This window comes from Phyllostomus hastatus, unplaced genomic scaffold (genome assembly GCF_019186645.2).
Source record: "Phyllostomus hastatus isolate PE091 unplaced genomic scaffold, TTU_PhHast_1.1 phas_contig_210, whole genome shotgun sequence".
Lineage (NCBI taxonomy): Eukaryota > Metazoa > Chordata > Mammalia > Chiroptera > Phyllostomidae > Phyllostomus > Phyllostomus hastatus.
The window spans coordinates 13,490,161-13,508,429 of NW_025333737.1; the positions used below are offsets into that span (position 1 = coordinate 13,490,161).

The 18,269-nt window shown below is 43.9% G+C and overlaps 1 long non-coding RNA gene across 1 annotated transcript; it reads right to left on the reverse strand.

Annotated features, from left to right (window-relative positions):
- Positions 1–3,702: 3,702 nt before the first annotated feature.
- LOC123817333 lies at positions 3,703–18,269 on the reverse strand. Its single transcript, XR_006785400.1, has 3 exons — positions 18,222–18,269; positions 7,215–7,423; positions 3,703–4,722 (listed from the first exon to the last, which is right to left on the reverse strand). It is a non-coding gene; the product is annotated as an uncharacterized LOC123817333 (long non-coding RNA).

The window sequence follows — 18,269 nt, forward strand, 5'->3', positions numbered from 1 at the left end:
CCCCTTCACACACAGGCTAATTTGGGAAATCAGAACTGTTTAGAGGCCTCGTTTACTTTTGTCAGTCAGGATGAGATAGATGAGAAGAGACAAGATTGTTAGCATGAAATAAGCTAGTTTATAGACTAGAAGAATTTCATCAAAGAAATTGCGCTTTATTATCAGGAAAACATCTGGGTCTATGCTGAGCAACTAGCTTTCTAACCTTCTTAGCTTGTTTTTAGGTAGTGCACCATCACCTGCCCTTCTGTGCATTAGCTCATCTGTTCTTTGAATTAACTTCTCCAGGAGGGTGTGCTATTATTTCCCCTTTGCAGAAGAGAAAACTGAAGCTCCTATAGGCCAAGCGATTTGCCTAGAGCAACAGTTTTCAACCAGTGTGCTGCAAGAATTTTTAAAGCATGCAATACCTGACTACTTAGCCAAGGGCAATGACCTCTTTTCCCTTAGATTGCGAAACTAAAAAAAAATGACAGTAGCCATCTCGTGTAAATATATGAAAAGCATACCTTTTTTTTTTTTTTTTGGTCAGGTTGGCAAAAAATATATTTTTTGATGTGCCACAGAGTTTCAGTGATTAGTTTGTGTGGGCCACGAGATGACCGAGGTTGAACATCACTGGCCGAGTCGTGCTCGGCTTAGCTTTGTTTTGAGCCAGTTTAACCTCTGACTGGTGGGGGGGGAGAGCAACAGGGGGAAAGTTGGGGCTGCTAGAATTGAACAACAATAAAAAGAAAAAAAAAGTTTCTTAACCTCACTAAGCTCCCTCTCTTCGCTTTCCTCCTGTTCTTTCCCACCTACCCAGGGGACTGCAGTGAGAAATCAGTGAAACTGTGTAGAAAGTGCCTGGCTCTGGCCATAAGCCTTTAATCAAGGTTTGTTGTTGTTGCATAATTTTTCACTTAATGTCGTGCTGACAGTGTCCTTCCAAAGGTGGCGGGTGCTGCGATGGGCCAAGAGGGGACTGGAGGCCCCTTCTCTCCTCTGCACCCAGTGTTCCAGGCCAAAGACCCAGGCTGAGGACTGGAATCTCAGGGCAGGGAAAGCCACAAATGTGGGTCCTTCCAGCTTCTCCCTACGTGCCTTCATCCCACACCCGTGCTCATACACAGATGCTCAGCGCAATGGAATTTCCAGCTTGGACAGGAGAAAGGAATGTATATTGAGGCCCATAATGGTCTGAAAAATAACCCGGCCTGGCCCCTTTCCCAGGGCCAGGCGTCCCTGGTGTCGTCCAGACCTCTGACCTACCGCCCAGCCCAGCTGCTCTGCTGCTGTCCCGGAACCACCCTCTCTCCAGGCAAGGTATACATTAGCAAGACTCAAAGGGTGGGGGGAGGGCTTCCCTCTCCACCAAGCAGGCTAATCCCCTGGGACTCCAGTACTTCAGCCAAAGCTGTTTGAGGGCAGAAACTCTGCTTGCCCCACCCCACAACAGATAATGGGAAATCACAGCAATGACGGAGATAGGAGGCGCCCCTCAAATCCTTCTTTACAGTGTAGGTGAATGAGGATTGTGTTTGTTTTCTACTCTCTGCAGACAGAGCAACCAGGTGTCTTTAAACTCATGTTTCTTGAAGCCTTGAGCCCCTTAATAAAAAATAGTTCGTCTTTTATGCACTTCAGTGCTCTTATCCCTGGAGAAGCCTCTCTGCCCCAGGCCCTGGGTGTTTCCCTTTGCAGTACCAGTATGTCCTGCTCTGGAGCAGGAAAGGAGCTCCGTGGCTTTATTTCGCCCTTTAGAAACCAGTGAAAAGAGCAACTCTGTAGAGTCTAGAGTGCTTCAAAACTGGTTTATAAAATTAAAATACTATCTTAGAAACACCTGTGCACCTTAATAATACAAATGCAATGCTGTCTTTTTAAATTTTACTCCCTTGTAAGTGAATCAGCATTTGACTACAAAGGGTGGAAAGTGTGGATGATTGCCCTCTCCTACTGATTGGAATTTGCTTTAAGACCAACCTACACCCTGGCGGGTGTGGCTGAGTGGATTGAGTGCTAGACTGCAAAGCAAAGGGTCCTTGGTTCAGTTCCCAGTCAGGGTACATGCCTGAGGTGGGGGCCAGCTCCCCAGGGAGGGGTGCCTGAGAGGCAACCACACATTGATGTTTCTCTGTCTTTTTCTCCCCCCTTTCCCCACTCTCCAAAAATAAATAAAGAAAATCTTAAACAAAAACAAAAACCAAGCCATGATCTTGCATCATTATAATTTTGTGTTTTAAAGTATAATTTAGGTTTTCTCCTACAAAATAAATTGCAAGGATGTAATAGAGAGGGGGAGGGGTAACCTATATCTTTAAAGAGACTTAAAAACATATTTGGATCCCAGTTTAGACAAACCTAAAAAATATACAAAGAAAAGTTTGATTTCTGATCAGATATTTAATGATAAAAGGAATTATTCTCTTTTTAAAGATTTTATTTATTTTTAGCGAGGGGGAGACAGAGAAATATCCATGTGTGGTTGCCTCTTGCATGTCCCCTACTGAAGACCTGGTCTGCAACTCAGGCATGTGCCCTGACTGGGAATTGAACCAGCAACCCTTTGGCTTGCAGGCTGGCGCTCAATGCACGGAACCACGCCTACCAGGGCTCAAAGGAATTGTTCTTGATTTTTCTTCAGATGTTTTATGTTTTCGAAAAGGAGTCCCTGTGTTTTAGAGATATATACTTAAATATTTACATAAGTAATGATATTTCTAGTATTTGCTTCAAAATAATATGCAAGGGGGAAAGCAGAGGTTTAGATGGGACCTGCCTGGCCAGGAGTTTGATGATTGTTAAATCTATAGACGGATTCATGGGAGCTCATACTAATCTCTCTATAATTGTATATTTAAAGTTAATTTTCCATAATGATTTAAAGAAATTATATATGTACACACATATTCAATCAGTACAAAATGCTTTCTAAATGTAGGGCTTTTCTAGCCCAATCTTGTCTATTTGTTAAAATTGTTGAAATGGCCTGTTGGCCCTACCCGTAGCAAAGAGTGTTGGTTGAGGCTACTCAAATCCTAATTGGAGGTCGTCTTAAGAACTATTTTTTAAATCTTTTTAAAAATATTTTATTTATTTGCAGAGAGGGAGAAGGGAGGAAGAAAAAGAGGGAGAAAAACATCAATGTGTGGTTGCCTCTTACATGCCCCATGCTAGGGACCGGGCCGGCGATCCAGGCATGTGCCCTGACTGGGAATTGGACCTGTGACCCTCTGGTTCACAGGCTGGCACTCAATCTACTGAGCCACACCAGCCAGGGTTATTTTTTATTTTTAAGTTCATAACTGAGTCACGCCTGAATAACTCATTTTTATGAGTGTATAAAACTTCACTATAAATGGTACTTTAATATTATCCTCTCCTCCTTATATTCACAATAACACTCGGAGGAATGTGGACACTAAAACCCCTGTGAAGAAGCTAACAGGATGAGAGCTGAGTGACTTGTCCAGAGTAAACCAACTCCAGGGGTACCTTGGGCCCGGCTGCCTCCTTGGGGCCCACCCAGTGAGGGGAACTCTGGGAGAACGCAGTAAACTATCAGTAAAACAGTGTGGCAGGTCAGCCAGAGTTTGGGCCTGGTCTTCACAAAGACTGGCTGGGGAAGACCAGGCCCCAGGGTCCTGGTGGGCGGAAGGGCTTAATCAACTCTGTGTTCTAGAAGGACAAGGGAGATATCTTAGGGAGCCTATAGGAATCAGCACCTTGAAAATGTCACCCCTCCTCCCCAAGACAGCTTGCTGAGGAGTCAGCTGCTCCTCCTCATGCTTCAGCAGCCTGTCGCCAACACTGGGGAAGGGCCAGCCACCTTGACAGTTCAGCTTCCCTGAACCCGCAGCAGTTCCCGAAGGCAGCCCAGGGTTTGAGGGAACCGAACAGAAATGGGTCTGGCATTGGGACTGAAAGTCCTCTCCCCTTCCCTATGTCCCCCCTTGCTGCCTTCAAACTCACTCCCATCTCTTTCGTCCTTTTTAAATTGAAGCGGCCAAGGCAGCTAGCTTCTGCAGTCTTCAATGTGGCCATAGGTAGGCTTCTTCTATATTACATTCGTTAATTTCAAGTCCTTCCTTTTTTCTAATAGCCAGCTAGGAAGGGCGAACTCATTTGGAGTCATTAATAAACGTCTTCAAAACTGTATATGCCAGAGAGATAATGAAGGGGCTATTAGTCATTTCTGGAAGCAGGATAGAATCATGGGAAAGACACTAAATTAGAAGCGAGAGTATACTTGTTTTTAGCACCACCACTAAGTTAACAAGCCTCAGTAATTCACTTTTCTGTGTCTTAATTCCCCAGCTTCAAAAATAAGGCTAACTAAACCATTCTTAGTTAGCTGGGACTCTTGTGATAATCAAAGGTGATAACTTGCCAGCAGTTGCTTTGTATGTCGTGTTAATTGCCATCCACACTTAAGGTTTTATTTTTACCTATTTATTTAGCTCAGTAATTCATTTAATCGTATCTCTTTCTTACACAGCAAAGCATGTGTGTAGAAGGCACTTTGCTCAGTGGAGCTGCATGACTGCACGCAGTGCAGGCTGCATCAGGGGCACGGACCGGCTAGGCATCAGCCTGTAGCAGTTCTTTGGTGTAGGTGGGAGCTTATATTGGGGCATCCAAAGCAAAGAGGGAGGGAGCGAGATAGCAAAGGTGATGGGACCTTCATAGTTCGGAGCTTGCCGCTGGTCACAAAGCGGATTGCCACTTCTTGTCAGGAAGCTGAAACAAGGGACAAGGCTTGAAGAGTTAGAAGTTTAGGAGGTCTGGGAAACAGGCTCACAGGAGCCAAACTCAATCGCAGTTTCTTCGTTTGGTTGGGAGTCTGCAGGTCAGGCCCAGGCAGAGGGGCTCGGATGTGGCGCTCCAGCCTCGGGCGCAGAATGACCACTCGGCACAAACATAACCACCATTTATGAGCCAGTCCCCTGCTCCACACTTGCAGCACGTCATTTCACGTATGGACAACAGCCCTGTGAAGACAGTGCTGCATCCCCCAGTGAGGAATCAGAGAGGGTCAGAGATGTGAGGGGACTCACTTGTGGTCACTGTGCTGAGTGGCTAGGTGTAGTTTTGAGCCCGGGACTGTGTGGCATCAGAAATGGGTTGGGGGGGGAAGGCAAGTGAAGGGTGCAATGGGAAGAAGCTCAAAGCTAAGCTGGTCTCACCCCTACTGTCGCTTCTGAAAGGGCCTCATGGAGGAGAACCCAGGCTCACACATGGGCAGGACTGAGTCCTGAAAGCAGAGGCCCCCACAGAGCCAGACTGTTCGCAACACAAGAAACCACTAAAGCCAATTCCAGTTCAGAGAATCATTTTGACACCTTTCCTGCCATGCTTAACACGCCAACTGCAGGGAGAACCTGGAAAATGCCAGTAAGGCTGAAACTTTCTATAAGCAAAGGCTGTTTCGCCAGAATAGGTAATAACATGGGGAAATGCTTGGGACATAATGTTAGGAAAAGCAGAATATATGATCACTATCTTGTATAAAAGTGTATAGGGAACTATATAGAAAAAGTAATGGGTTATGTGTTGGGGTAGGATTTTTTCCCACTTATTTTCCAAAATTTTTTATAATGTATTTTTAAATTATAATCGTGAAGACAATGTGAAAACATGACCAATGTTTATGAGCCAGTTATGAGCCTGCTTTTTAAGCAGAATGATACACTAGAATGAGGATGATTTTAATACTCTGTTTAGTGATGTACGTACAGTGGCTGGCATGTGGCCGAGTCTCAATAAATAAGTGATAGGAGTGACTGTGTGACTATGGAAATAGTTTTAATTAAGGTGGTGGGGTTACGGATGAAGTGTTTACTTTGTGCAAAATTTTCTTTAATGTGACCTTGGTTACCCAAACCTAAAGAAAACAAAAACCCCTAGTAAAGGCCAATTTGCTAGAATTCTTTATACGTTAGTCTCTGAAACAAGATTCTTCACTGAAAATAAGGCAATGGAGGCTAAATACGCTTTCTTTGTTCACAAAGAAAATGCTCAGCTCAACTTTCCAGAAGCACAGGCATCGTGGTGAGAGGCCTGCTTGGGCCTCCTTTTTCTTTCAAATGTGCTTTGTGACACTTGGTGTCAGAACAAGAGCCTGGAGCTATCATCTTTCTCCTGACAGAGGAATGGGGACCTAGCCCATGGTCCTGGCCTCATGATTTAGGCATAGGTAGGTAGGTAGGTAGGTAGGAAGGAAAAAGGAAGGAAGGAAGGAAGGGAGGGAGGGAGGGAAAGGAAAGGGGGGGAGGGAGAAAGAGAGAGAGAAAGAAAGAAAGAAAAAGAAAGAAAGAAAAGAAAGAAAGAAAGATTGATTTATCACAAGAAGTTGGTTGTAATTGGGGGGTTTGCAAGTCTGCAATCTGTTGGAAACCTCAGTTCCATTCTTAAGGTGTTTCAACTGATTGAATGAGGCCCACCCAAATTATCAAGGATAATCTCCTTTTCTTCAATTAAGTTGATTTCTTAAATCACATGTGTAAGATATCTTCACTGGCAGCAGCTGGGTTAGTGTTTGATTGAACAACTGGGTACTATACCTTAGTCACATTGAGGCACTGAACTGACCATCACGGGTGGCACCAAAGCTGCATTTGTTTTCCCCCTGGCAAAATCAGGGGACTGAAGCATATTGTCTCCCATGATATATCCATGCAGAAGTGGGGAGCAAGGCCACTGTCCCTGACTGAGACTCCTTGAACCAGGGACACTGGGTTCCAGATGGCTGGGTCCTCAACTAGACAGGTAAGAGTGACCTAGCCAAGGCTGTTTTCATACTTTGTGATAAGTGGCAGAGGCCTTGGCTGGGTAGCTCCGTTGGTTAGAGTGTCATCCTGATACACAAGGTTGTAGGTTCGATCCCTGGTCAGGGCATGTATAAGATTCAACCAAGGAATGCATAAATCAGTGGAACAACACATTGATGTTTCCTCTCTCTCACGCGCGCACTCTCTCTCTCAAATCAATCAATAAAAATTTTCTTAAAAAGTGGTACAAATTTTTTTATATGACAGTCTTCCGATTCAGAGGCTTTAGCTATGGGACAGTGGCCATGTAATACATAACAGTGAGTTTCCCTTGGACACACAGAGTGACGCCAGAGTCCCATCCTCTCAGCCCCCTCTGACTCTTTCAGCCCCCGCCCTCAAAGCCACTGATAAAACATTGCCTGACATCTGACCTTCTACTCACGTGACTTGAAAACTAACCTGAGATTGAACTGTGGAAGTCAGGTGTGCCAGCCGTTCCACGCACCTCACAGTTGTACAACAGTCAAACCAGCAGTTTCTAGAGGTTTATTTCCAGTTGTAACAACGTGCTCTTTTCCATCATCCTCCTGTGCATCTTCTAACACGCAGTGCTCAGAAATGAAAGCTCTCCCCGCAACCTGCCCTGTTTGAACAGATAAAGGATCTTCCTGGTGGGGGCCAGGAAGAGGACACAGAATGAGGGAGAGGAAATGAAAGCCCTTTGTGAAATCACCAGTGTGCAGCACAGTGTCCTGAGGGTATTCAGTCTTTTCTGTCTCTTGAAAAATCAGCATAAAAAGGAAAACATTGAGGTAAAGATTTTATTACAACAAATATGACTATAAATAGTTACAACTCATGCTGTACAAGAACTTGTACAACCAAATATTTATCTACTAGGTATCTCAAACCTAACAAGTCCGAAATAGAACTCATTTTCTTTCCCAGCCTCTTCCTCCCTTAGTCCTTCCCATGTCAGCTACATGAATGGCATCTCTTACAGTTATTCAGAGGCCAAGACTTTGGGCTGTCAGACGACATTCAGGAGCTGACTTCTGAGGGTCTCTGGGCTGGCCAAATATAGAGCCAGAATCAGACTCCTCTAAGTCCTCCAGGCATTGTAGGGCATCCTTCACTCACCCCATGGAATGTCTTGCCTCTTCAGAAGAGGTTTTGATGGGGACATTGGGGTCAATAATGGATCTGCCAGCTCATACCATTTGTTAGCACCAACCATTGGAGTTGACATTGTAGGTGGGGTTCAGTATTTGCTGTACCACATGTCACCCTTGCCCCTCTTGAGTTGTCTGGGCTGGTTGTGGGGATATGTGGTCTGGGGCTGGTAGAGAGTAGTTGAAGATGGTTGGAGCCACGTGAACAAAGAGCAGTGTCATGGCTCTTCAAGGACTGGCATTTCTGTTTTCATCAAGGCTGGATGACATGTGTGTCAGGAATCACGGTACTTCTCCTTACCTGGGGAGCCACTTACAGGTGGGCAGAGCCTGGTGGTAAGCAGAGTAACAGTTCCTCAAAGATGTCCACATCCTGTGAAAGTATGTTACATAGCAAGGGGAATTAAGGTTGCAAATGGAATGAAGACTCTGGCTGGTGTGGCTCAGTGTATTGAGGGCCGGCCTGTGAAGCTAGGAGTCGCTGGTTCAACTCCCAGTCAGGGCACATGCCTGGTTTGTGGGCCAAGTCCCCCCATAGGGCATGTGCGAGAGGCAACCACACATGGATGTTTCTCTCCCTATCTTTCTCCCTCCCCCTCTAAAGATAAATAAAGAAAATCTTTAAAATTAAAAAAATGACCTTAAAAGAAAGGAAATTATCCTGGATTATCTGGGTGGCCTCCATGGGATTGCAAGGGTCCTTTAAATATGGGAGTGGGGCAGAAAAGTCAGAGTCGGGAGAGGTTTGAAGATGTTATGCTGCCGGCTCGGAAGACGGGAGAAGGGGCCGAGAGCCCAAGAACACAGAGGCTGGCCCCTAGGAAAAGCAAGGAAATGAATTCTCTTCCAGAGCCCCCAGAGGGAACACAGCCCTGCCCCCACCTTGATTCTAACTCAGCCAACTTCTGATGTCCAGAACTGAAAGATAGTACATTTTTGTTGTTTTAAGCCATTATGTCTGTGGTATTTTGTTACAGCAGCTTTAGGAAACTCATTCTGCCCCGTCTGGGTAAATGTCTGTAGCTCAACTCCAAGCTGCACTTGGAGACTTCCTGGCTCTTAGAGCCCAGCGGTTCTCAACCGGGAGTAGATGTCTAAATCACCTGGTACATTTTACTTATTTCTTTGTTAATTAATTTATTTAACTTGGAATATGTTAATGACAAGAATATGACTAAAGTAGCCCTGGCTGGTGTAGCTCAATGGATTGAGTGCAGGCTGTGAACCAAAGGGTTGCCAGTTTGATTCCCAGTCAGCGCACGTGCCTGGGTTGTGGGCCAGGTCCCCAGTAAGGGGCACATGAGAGGCAACCACACATTGATGTTTCTCTCTCTCATTCTCCCTCCCTTCCCCTCTCTGTAAAAATAGATAAAATCTTTTTTTTAAGATTTTATTTATTTATTTTTAGAGAGGTAAGGGAGGGAGAGAGAGAGAGAAACATCAATGTGTGGTTGGTGGGGGCCGTGGCCTGCAACCCAGGTATGTGGCCTGACTGGGAATCGAACCTGCAACACTTTGGTTCACAGCCCGCGCTCAATCCACTGAGCTATGCCAGCCAGGGCACAATAGATAAAATCTTTAAAAAAATAAATTTAAAAAAAAGAATATGACTAAAGTAAAACAAACATCCACATATGTTTACCATGTAAGAAATAAAAATGGCCAATTAGTTTTGCATTCCTATGACCTCCCCGGATAATTGAAAACATTGTGCAGTCATTACAAATACACCCACCATAAGATCCTGTGGTTTATGTTTTACTGTTATTTGCATCACAGGTCTATCCGTTTTTCCACCATTCTATTCATCCATCAACCCATCTTTATTTTTTATGCATTTCAGAGCAAGTTACTAACATCACTGTTCTTCATCATACCTACCATGTGTTTGTTTATGAGTTTTAAATGTTGTTTTGGTCAAACTTATATACATGTACAGTGAAATGCACAGGTATGAAATATACCCTTCGATGAGTTTGGTGAATGTGTGCACCCATCCAGGCCAAACCTCTGTGGAGACCCGAACCATCACCCTGGGCTCTTTCCCACCCAGGCCCTCCCCCATCTCCCCAGAGGTGACCTCCCCTCGGACTTTTTTCGCCATAGATTTGCCTGTACCAAAACTCCACCTAAAGGGAGTCAAATAGATTATCTTCTCTTGCGTCTTGGCTTCCTTAACTTTTAACAATGTTTTGGGGATTTCTGTTGTATACATTAGTAATGGTCTCTTTTTACTGCTGAGTAATAATCAGTTGTATGAAACACCAGGATTTTTTAGCCTTTCTCCTGTTGATGGACACCTGAACTACTTCTACTTCCTAGCTATTACAAATAAAGCTTCCATAAATGTTTTTGTACAACTTTGTGTGTGTGTGGTCACGTGTTTCCATTCCTCATGGAATACATAGGAACAGATGCACTGGGTCATAAGGTAAGGTGTATGTTTAATTTTATGAGAAACTATCATACATTTCCCCAGAGTTCTTGTGCCATTTTAAACTCCCACCCAAACTGTATGGCCCTCTGGTCACTCCACACCCTCTTCAGCATTCGTTTTCAGTCTTGAAGTTTAGCCATTTTGGTGCGAGTGCGGAAGTCTCTCGTTGTGGCTCTAGCTTGCATTTCCCTGGTGCATGGATGAGGGAGAGCCCTTTTTCATGTGCATATGGGTCATTCATACATGTTCCTTTGTGAAGTGTCCTCAGATCCTTTGCCTATTTTAAAATTGTATTGTTTCTATTACTGAGTTTCAAGAATCCTTTTTATATCCTAGATACTTCCCCTTTGTCAGATATGCATTCTGAGAGCACGCTCACTCAGCCTATTCGATTTTTTAATGGTATCTTTCCATGAGTAAAAGTTTTAAATGTTGATAATTCTAATTAATTAATTTGTTTTTCTTTTATGGGTATTGTTTTCTGTGTCTTAGGAAACCTTTGTGTGTATTGAATGGTGAAGATACTCTCTTATGTTTTCTTCTGAAAGCTTTATAGTTTTAGCTTTTATATTCAGGCCTAGAATCCATCTTGAATTAATGTTTGTGTGTGGTATGAGGTAAGGGGTTGAGATTTGTTTTTTACCTTTGTATGGATATCCAGTTTTCTAGCAACATTTATTGGAGATGCTTTCCTGTCCCCACTGGATTGCTTTTATGCTTTTGTTGGAAGTCAAGTGATGGGATAAGTGTCTACTTCCCTTGGGAACTTGGTTTTTTAAGATGTCCTCAGGTGATTCTGATGTATATTCTTAGGGCTCAAACCCTTGAGGTCCAGGTGATTTTTTTTCCATTTTTTTTTCTATGTTTTCTTTTTTTTTTAAGATTTTATTTATTTAGGTCTTGGCTGGTGTGGCTCAGTGGATTGAGCACTGGCCTGTGAACCAAGGGGTTGCTGTTTCAATTCCCAGTCACAGCACATGCCTGGGTTGTGGGCCAGGTCCCCAGTGAAGGGCGCTCTCAAGGCAACCACACATTCATGTTTCCCTCTCTCTCTCCCTCCTTTCCCTTCTCTCTAAAAATAAATAAATAAAATCTTCAAAATATATTTTATTTATTTTTATTTTATTTTTAGAGAGAGGGGAAGGGAAGGAGAGAAACGTCGATGTATAAGAGAACGGTGATTGGTTGCCTCTCTCACACTTCCACCTTGGGGCCTGGCCTGCACACCAGACATGTGCCCAATGGGGAATTGAACCGGCAGTCTTTCAGTTCACAGGCCAGAGCTCAATCCAGAGACCCACCAGCCAGGGCTATTTATTTATTTTTAGAGAAGGGGAAGGGAGGGAGAAAGAGAGGGAGAGAAACATTGGTTGGTCGCCTCTCATATATGTACTATCCAGGGACCAAACCCACAACCCAGGCAAATGCCCTGACCAGGAATCAAACCAGTGACCTTTCACTATGCAGGATGATGCCCAACCAACTGAGCTCTTCATTTTCTTTGTGTGTGTTTATTTTTTTATTTTTATTTTTTTAGTTTTGGGATTTTTTCCTTTTGTTTCATTTTTCTTCTTTTCTTGTTTGTTTGTTTGTGGTCCTGGCAGTTTGCTGGTAAGGTGGTTGGTGATTTAGAAGGTTGAAGGGATGGAAGCCATAGTAGATGTGTATCTGTATTTTGGACACAGGAAGCTGATGAACTGTATGCAGATTTTGCAGAATTAAGATGTCTGGTGCAGCTGCATTTCCTGGTGGGCAGGGAGCAGCAGAGAGTTCTCCAGAGCTTGATCGATGTATTCCCAAGAATCCAGTGTAAAGGTCCAGTCAGGATCCCCACTTCCCACCATGATGACGTGATGGCTATGGAGAAGATAGTACATTAACCCTTAGGGATGTTGCTGTCGCTGCCTATTCTCAGCCACAGTACCTGTGACTCAAGAGCTGATAGATTTTTTTTAAAGATTTTATTTATTTATTTTTAGAGAGAGAAGGGAGGGAGAGAGAGAGGGAGAGGGAGAGAAACATTAATGTGCGGTTGCTGGGGGTCACGGCCTGCAACCTAGGCACATGCCCTGACTGGGAATCGAACCTGTGACACTTTGGTTTGCAGCCCGCGCTCAATCCACTGAGCTACACCAGCCAGGGCAAGAGCTGATAGATTTTATGGACAGTTTCCAGACCAGACTACAGGGCCACCCAAAGATCCCCTGGACCTGGACCACATTGTTCAGGATTTTGAATGATACTTTGCAGCATGCTAAGTCGCATCCTGTTCGATCCCAGCGTGATGTGTGTGGTCCCGCTGCCAGGGCGTTGGTGGCTGTTCAGGTCAAAGAGGATGCTGTGCATGCCTCATCTTCAGGTGGATTGGATTTCAGCCAGCTGGATGGTGGTTTGGCAGAATAATTTAGACCAGCAGCAACAAAGCAAAGTTCTCAGGTGCAGGTTTTGGAGGTGGGGCTTCCCCGCCATCCCCAGCTGTTGCAGCAGTTTGGTCTGTTTAGCTGGCAGATGTGGGAATCCAGCTGTTTGAAGTCGGTGGTGATGCATGAGCTGAGCAGGTGTGCTCCAGGCACTGCTGGCCATCAGGTGGTGAGCAACCCCCTTCCTGAAGGCCACCTAGCTCATTAGAAATTCTGTCTTCTCCACAAGTTCATGGGCATTAATCATCCTGGTTTCTTCATATGGTGTCCCAGAAGAGGAAGTCACTTAGGCTGGGGACTTCTTGAGACAGGCAGGAAGTGCTGGCTTTGAGATTGTAAGGCCAGACTGATTGCGGGGAGGTCAAGGATGAGTTAGAAATAAAGAGTAATCCCTGAAACCAAACACACACAGAGGCTGGTGTAAGAGGAAGCCCATCTCTGTTTATTCTTGGGGCAAACGGGGTGGGAAAGTAGGGGGTAGAACAAGCACGCTCCCCCTTTTAAAAAAATTTAGGGAGGGGGAAAGGGAGGGAGAAAGAGAGGGAGAGAAACCTCCATGTAAGAGAGAAACACTCATTGGTTGCCTTTCTGCAAACACTCCAGGGATGGAGCCAGGAGCCCACAACCCAGGCATGTGCCTGACTGGGAATTGAACCAGTGACCTTTCAGTTTGCGGGACGACGCCCAACCAACTGAGCCACACTAGCCAGGGCCCAGCCAGACTCTTGAGCCCCCAAAAACCCTAGATTCTAGAATTTCTTGGAGAACAGTGTCCCCATCTCAGGAGCCTAGACCATTTGCCCTGAATTTTGAGGATGGTTACCCTCTGTCCAGAATGAACACGTCTGGTAACATCAGTCCAGCTGACAAAAACTACACTTCTCGGGATTGGCCTGGAGGTGGCGCCCATGCTGTTGGTCTGGAACCTCCGGACCAAGGCTCAGGTGGGTCTGATGAGGTCATCAAGGGAAAAAGAATGCCCAGCGGGCTAGGTTGGACCCTTTTATCAGGCCCTGGAAGAGAGCGGGCCATTGCCCAATGCTAGGGGCACTGCCATGTATTCCAACTGCTCAGGACTTATATTGAGATAGGGTTTTTAACTGCCATCCCTGGAGATACAAAATTATTTGGGTTTTAAATACTACACCCTGATTTCTTCATAAAGCATTTTAATGGGGTGATAAACACACAATATAATATACAGATGACGTATTATAGAATTGTACCCCTAGAACCTATATGATTTTATTAACCAATGTCATCCTGATAAATTCAATTAACAAATTCAAATCTATCCTTACTACCAATCCTTCCATGACAGTTAAAAAATTCTGATCAGTATATACTCAAGTGTTTTTATAAGGCAAAGATACATCCACTATCTTAAAAAAAAAAAAAAAAAAAAAAGCCCTGGCTGGTATGACTCAGTGGATTGAGTGCTGGCCTGTGAACCAAAGAATCGCTGGTTTGATTCCCAGTCAGGGCACATGCCTGGGTTGAGGGCCAGGTCCCCAGTAGGGGGTGCGTGAGGGGCAACCACACATTGAAGTTTCTCTCCCTCTCTCTCTCCTTTCCCCTCTCTCTAAATATAAATAAATACAATCTTTTTTAAAAAAGGATTGCAAGCAGAACCAGATTGAGGGTCTTATAATACTTTCATTTCCACTTGTCCTGCAGCCTGGCCAGGCCCCTCCTCAGTTATGCTGAGCCCAGGGTCCCCTAGTGGAGGGTTCAGGAAGGAGGCAGAGCTGCAGGCAGTCTGAGGCCCCTTGCTAGATTCGTTCACTTCTGGGCCACTGCTCTGGCCATGGGATTCCGTCTATGTAAATAGGCCTAGGCATATCTGCAAGAATGCCTTCTGCTCCTTGCCTCTGTGATCTGGGACTAGTTTTCTGAACATGACACAAGGCAGAGAATCAGCAAAGCAAGACATAGTCCTGGTTTAAGACTACAGTGGCCCTGGCTGAAGGCAGAGCCTAAGAAATTAGGTCCAGCCTGGCCATGGCTGCCGTTAAGGGCAATCTACTGTGTGTGGGTGTAGGGGTGTGTGTGTTCCTAGGGCAGGGCAAAGCAGATGTCCCTTTCTTCCATCTCAATTCATGGATACAGTATCCCAGCCAAGGTGTGGGAAGCTTTCCTCCCTACCCACCCCCACCAGCCTCTTATTTATTTTATGCCTTCAGTATCAGTTGGCAAATGAGCCCCATGTTCATTTACCACCTCCCCTTCCACTAGAAAAAGGTCATTCATTTAATGATCAAGCTAACATAGATTCGCTTTTGAGTAAAGCAAATACATTTTTAATAAAATTCCGAATCTCCTAAGACGTTGGCTTTATAGCTTCTGGCTGAGAAAGCGGTGTCTGTGAGGGCGAGAAGATAATGAAGGGGCTGAGAGTACTTGGGGTAGCTTTTGTCGATCGAGAAATAAAAATATTCTGTCCCTATAGGGCTCAGGGGAAATGACCCGTCAGGAAGACTCACTGGAGCTTTGAAAATCCTGTGCTTGCTTCAATTCCTGTTTGCTAGGGCTGTTCAGGGAGCCACGAGGACCCAGAGAATTAACTCCAGGACAATGGACACCCAGTTCAAAAAACAGATTCTGTGTCACTTCCCCCCAGAAATGAAATTTGTTTTCTATGCCCAGGCCAGCAGGAGCTGCGACTCCTGAATGGGATGCATGTGGTGGGGAGGATCAGAGGCCACTCTGTTTGGGTGACTGTCCCGGCAAGCTGAGAAAAACGACATCGGGTATGGCCGAAGGCTGGCAGTTGGCTGCTTCCAGGATGGGTGTGCTCAGTGGCCTCTGAGGACTCAGGAATAAAGGAATAAAAATCACCATGAATATTTGAAAGCATAAAGACTTTATTTTTCAAGCAAAGCAATGCTAGTTTAAAATGTGTGCCTCTTCCCAATTTGTTTTATTCCTACTGTTTTAAAAAAAAAATCCTTTCATTCTCTTCACTCAGAATGAGGTAAGTAATTGATTTCCTTATCAAGATGCTGGGCGATACATTTTCACGCTTTCAGGGCGCACAGCAAATCTACAACCATTGTCTGGGAGACGCAGCTTCTAGCTGCAATCATTTTTATCATCAGGTAAACCGACCCGACCAGTGCATGTTTTTCAAATTTTCTAAGTGTTGTCTTTTACTGGTCGAGTAAATGATAACATTTTTTTACTTAGTGACTGTGTTATCCAAAAAGAAGAAAAGAATTTTTTAACAATGATCAAAATAAAGCTTGTTAGATGATTTTCAATGGTAATAAATTGGTTCCTGGAGATCTGATTAAAGAGAAAACCAGACCAGTTGAAGCAGAGTCCAAATGAGACAGAGCAAGTCCATAAAGGGAGGGGTGGGGGTGCCAGGGGCGGGGGCAGGACGCTGTGGAACCAGAGACACAGTAAAAGAGAAAAAAATTAAAAGTATTAAAATCACAAAGAAAAGAAAATCAAATCATCTTGCATATTTGCTGTGGAGAGTTACTATACACACATGCACACACACAAATGTTAGAAAAGGAACTAGAAATTTTACTGCAGTAATTGCTAATAATAGTATCTGTTGAAAGTACCTTTGTTGCTGATGGGTGAGAGGAGATGATTAAAGAAGACTTAAGGCATATCTGTAATCTTCCCCCCATTCCTTGTACCCCTTATATAGTTTTTATTAATTTTCATTCTGATACAATTCACATACCATAGAATTCATCCTTGAAAATAAGTATACCATTTAGTGGGTTTGAATATATTCAGAAGTTAGTGCAACCATTACCACTATATAAGAACCTTTTCGTCACCCTGAAAAGAAGCCGGGTAACCATCGGCAGTTACTTCCCATTCTCCCCTCGCCCATCCCCTGGCAACAATTAATCTACCTTCTGTCTCTATGAATTTGCCTATTTATTTCATATCAATGAAACCATACAACATGTGGTCTTTTAGGTCTGGCTTCTTTCACGAAACATAACTTTTCATGGAAAATAGACATAAATAAAACCCATTTATCATTTTCAAGTGTACAGGGCAGTGGCATGAGGTGTGTTCACACTGCTGTGCCACCATCCCCACCATCCATCTCCAGAAATTTCTCATCTTCTCAAACTGAAACTCCGAACTCATTAGAGAGTAACTCCTTCCCCCAACCCCTAGCAACCATTCTGCTTTCTGCCTCTGTGGATTTCATTACTCTAGGGATCTAGTGTGAGTGGAATCATCTAATAGTTGTGCTTTTGTGTCTGCCTTACTTCACTTGCCATACATAATGTCCTCAAGGTTCATCCATGTTGTAGCATGTGTCAGCATGTCCTCTCCCATTTTTAAGGCTGAATAGTATTCCATTGTGTGGACAGACCACTGATGACCAGCCATTCATTCATCAGTTGATGGACATCGGTTGTTTTGGCAATTATGAATGACACTACTATGAACATCCAGGTACTAGTTTTTGCACAGACATGTTTTCACCTCTCTTGGCTGTATACCTAGGGTTAGAATTGCAGGGTCACGTGGACTCTCACATTTAACCTTTTGAGGAGCTGCCAGAGTGTTTTCTGCAGTGCCGCACCATTTTACATCCTTACCAACAGGGTATAGAGTTTCAAATTTCCCCGCATTCTCACCAATACTTGTTATGACCCTGCCTTTTCCAAACTTACAGCCATCCTAATGGATGTGAAACGTCATCTTACCATGGTTTAGATGTACATGTTTTATTTTAATTTTTTAAGTTAGAAGAATATGCTAATCATTTTCTTGTATAATTAATAAAATAATTAGCCCTGGCTGGTGTGGCTCCATGGATTGAGTGCTGGTCTGTGAACTAAGGAGTTGCTGGTTCAATTTCCAGTCAGGGCTAAAAATAAATAAATGAGATCTTTAAAAAAATAAAATAAAATAATTATTTTAGAAAAGAATTGCATGACTAACATACACTGGGATGTAAAGGAAAAACACATGTAAGGCGCCATTGCTGCAAATATATTATTCACTTCGCTGATGAATTGAAGGGTAAGCCAGAGAGGGGTCTGGGCTGACGTCACTGAACTGATTGTGTTCTTCCCAGAAGGATGATGGGATGGTGGAGACTTAATCTCCACAGACTTAAAAGACAACAATCAAAAGACAAAATTTTAAAGAATTTTCTATGTTACCAAGTCTTGTGTTAAATGCTTTGTGTGTATTTTCCCATTTAATCCTTAAAGCAATCTATGCAATCTATTTTCATTTTCATTTTACAGCTGAGAGAGCTAAAGCTCAGCAAGGTAGACGATGATGTGAATTATACTATGATGTGGTAGCCCCAGGACTGAATTCAGACCTGATTCCTGACTGTTAACTTTGTAAAATATCATTGCACTTTCCCTGTACTTCTCAGTGTTCTCTCATTAGTAAAACAATATGTAATAATGAAATCATAATTATTATGACCACTAACCTTTATTAAGTGTTTGCTGAATTCCAGGCACTGTGCTGGGCTCCTTCT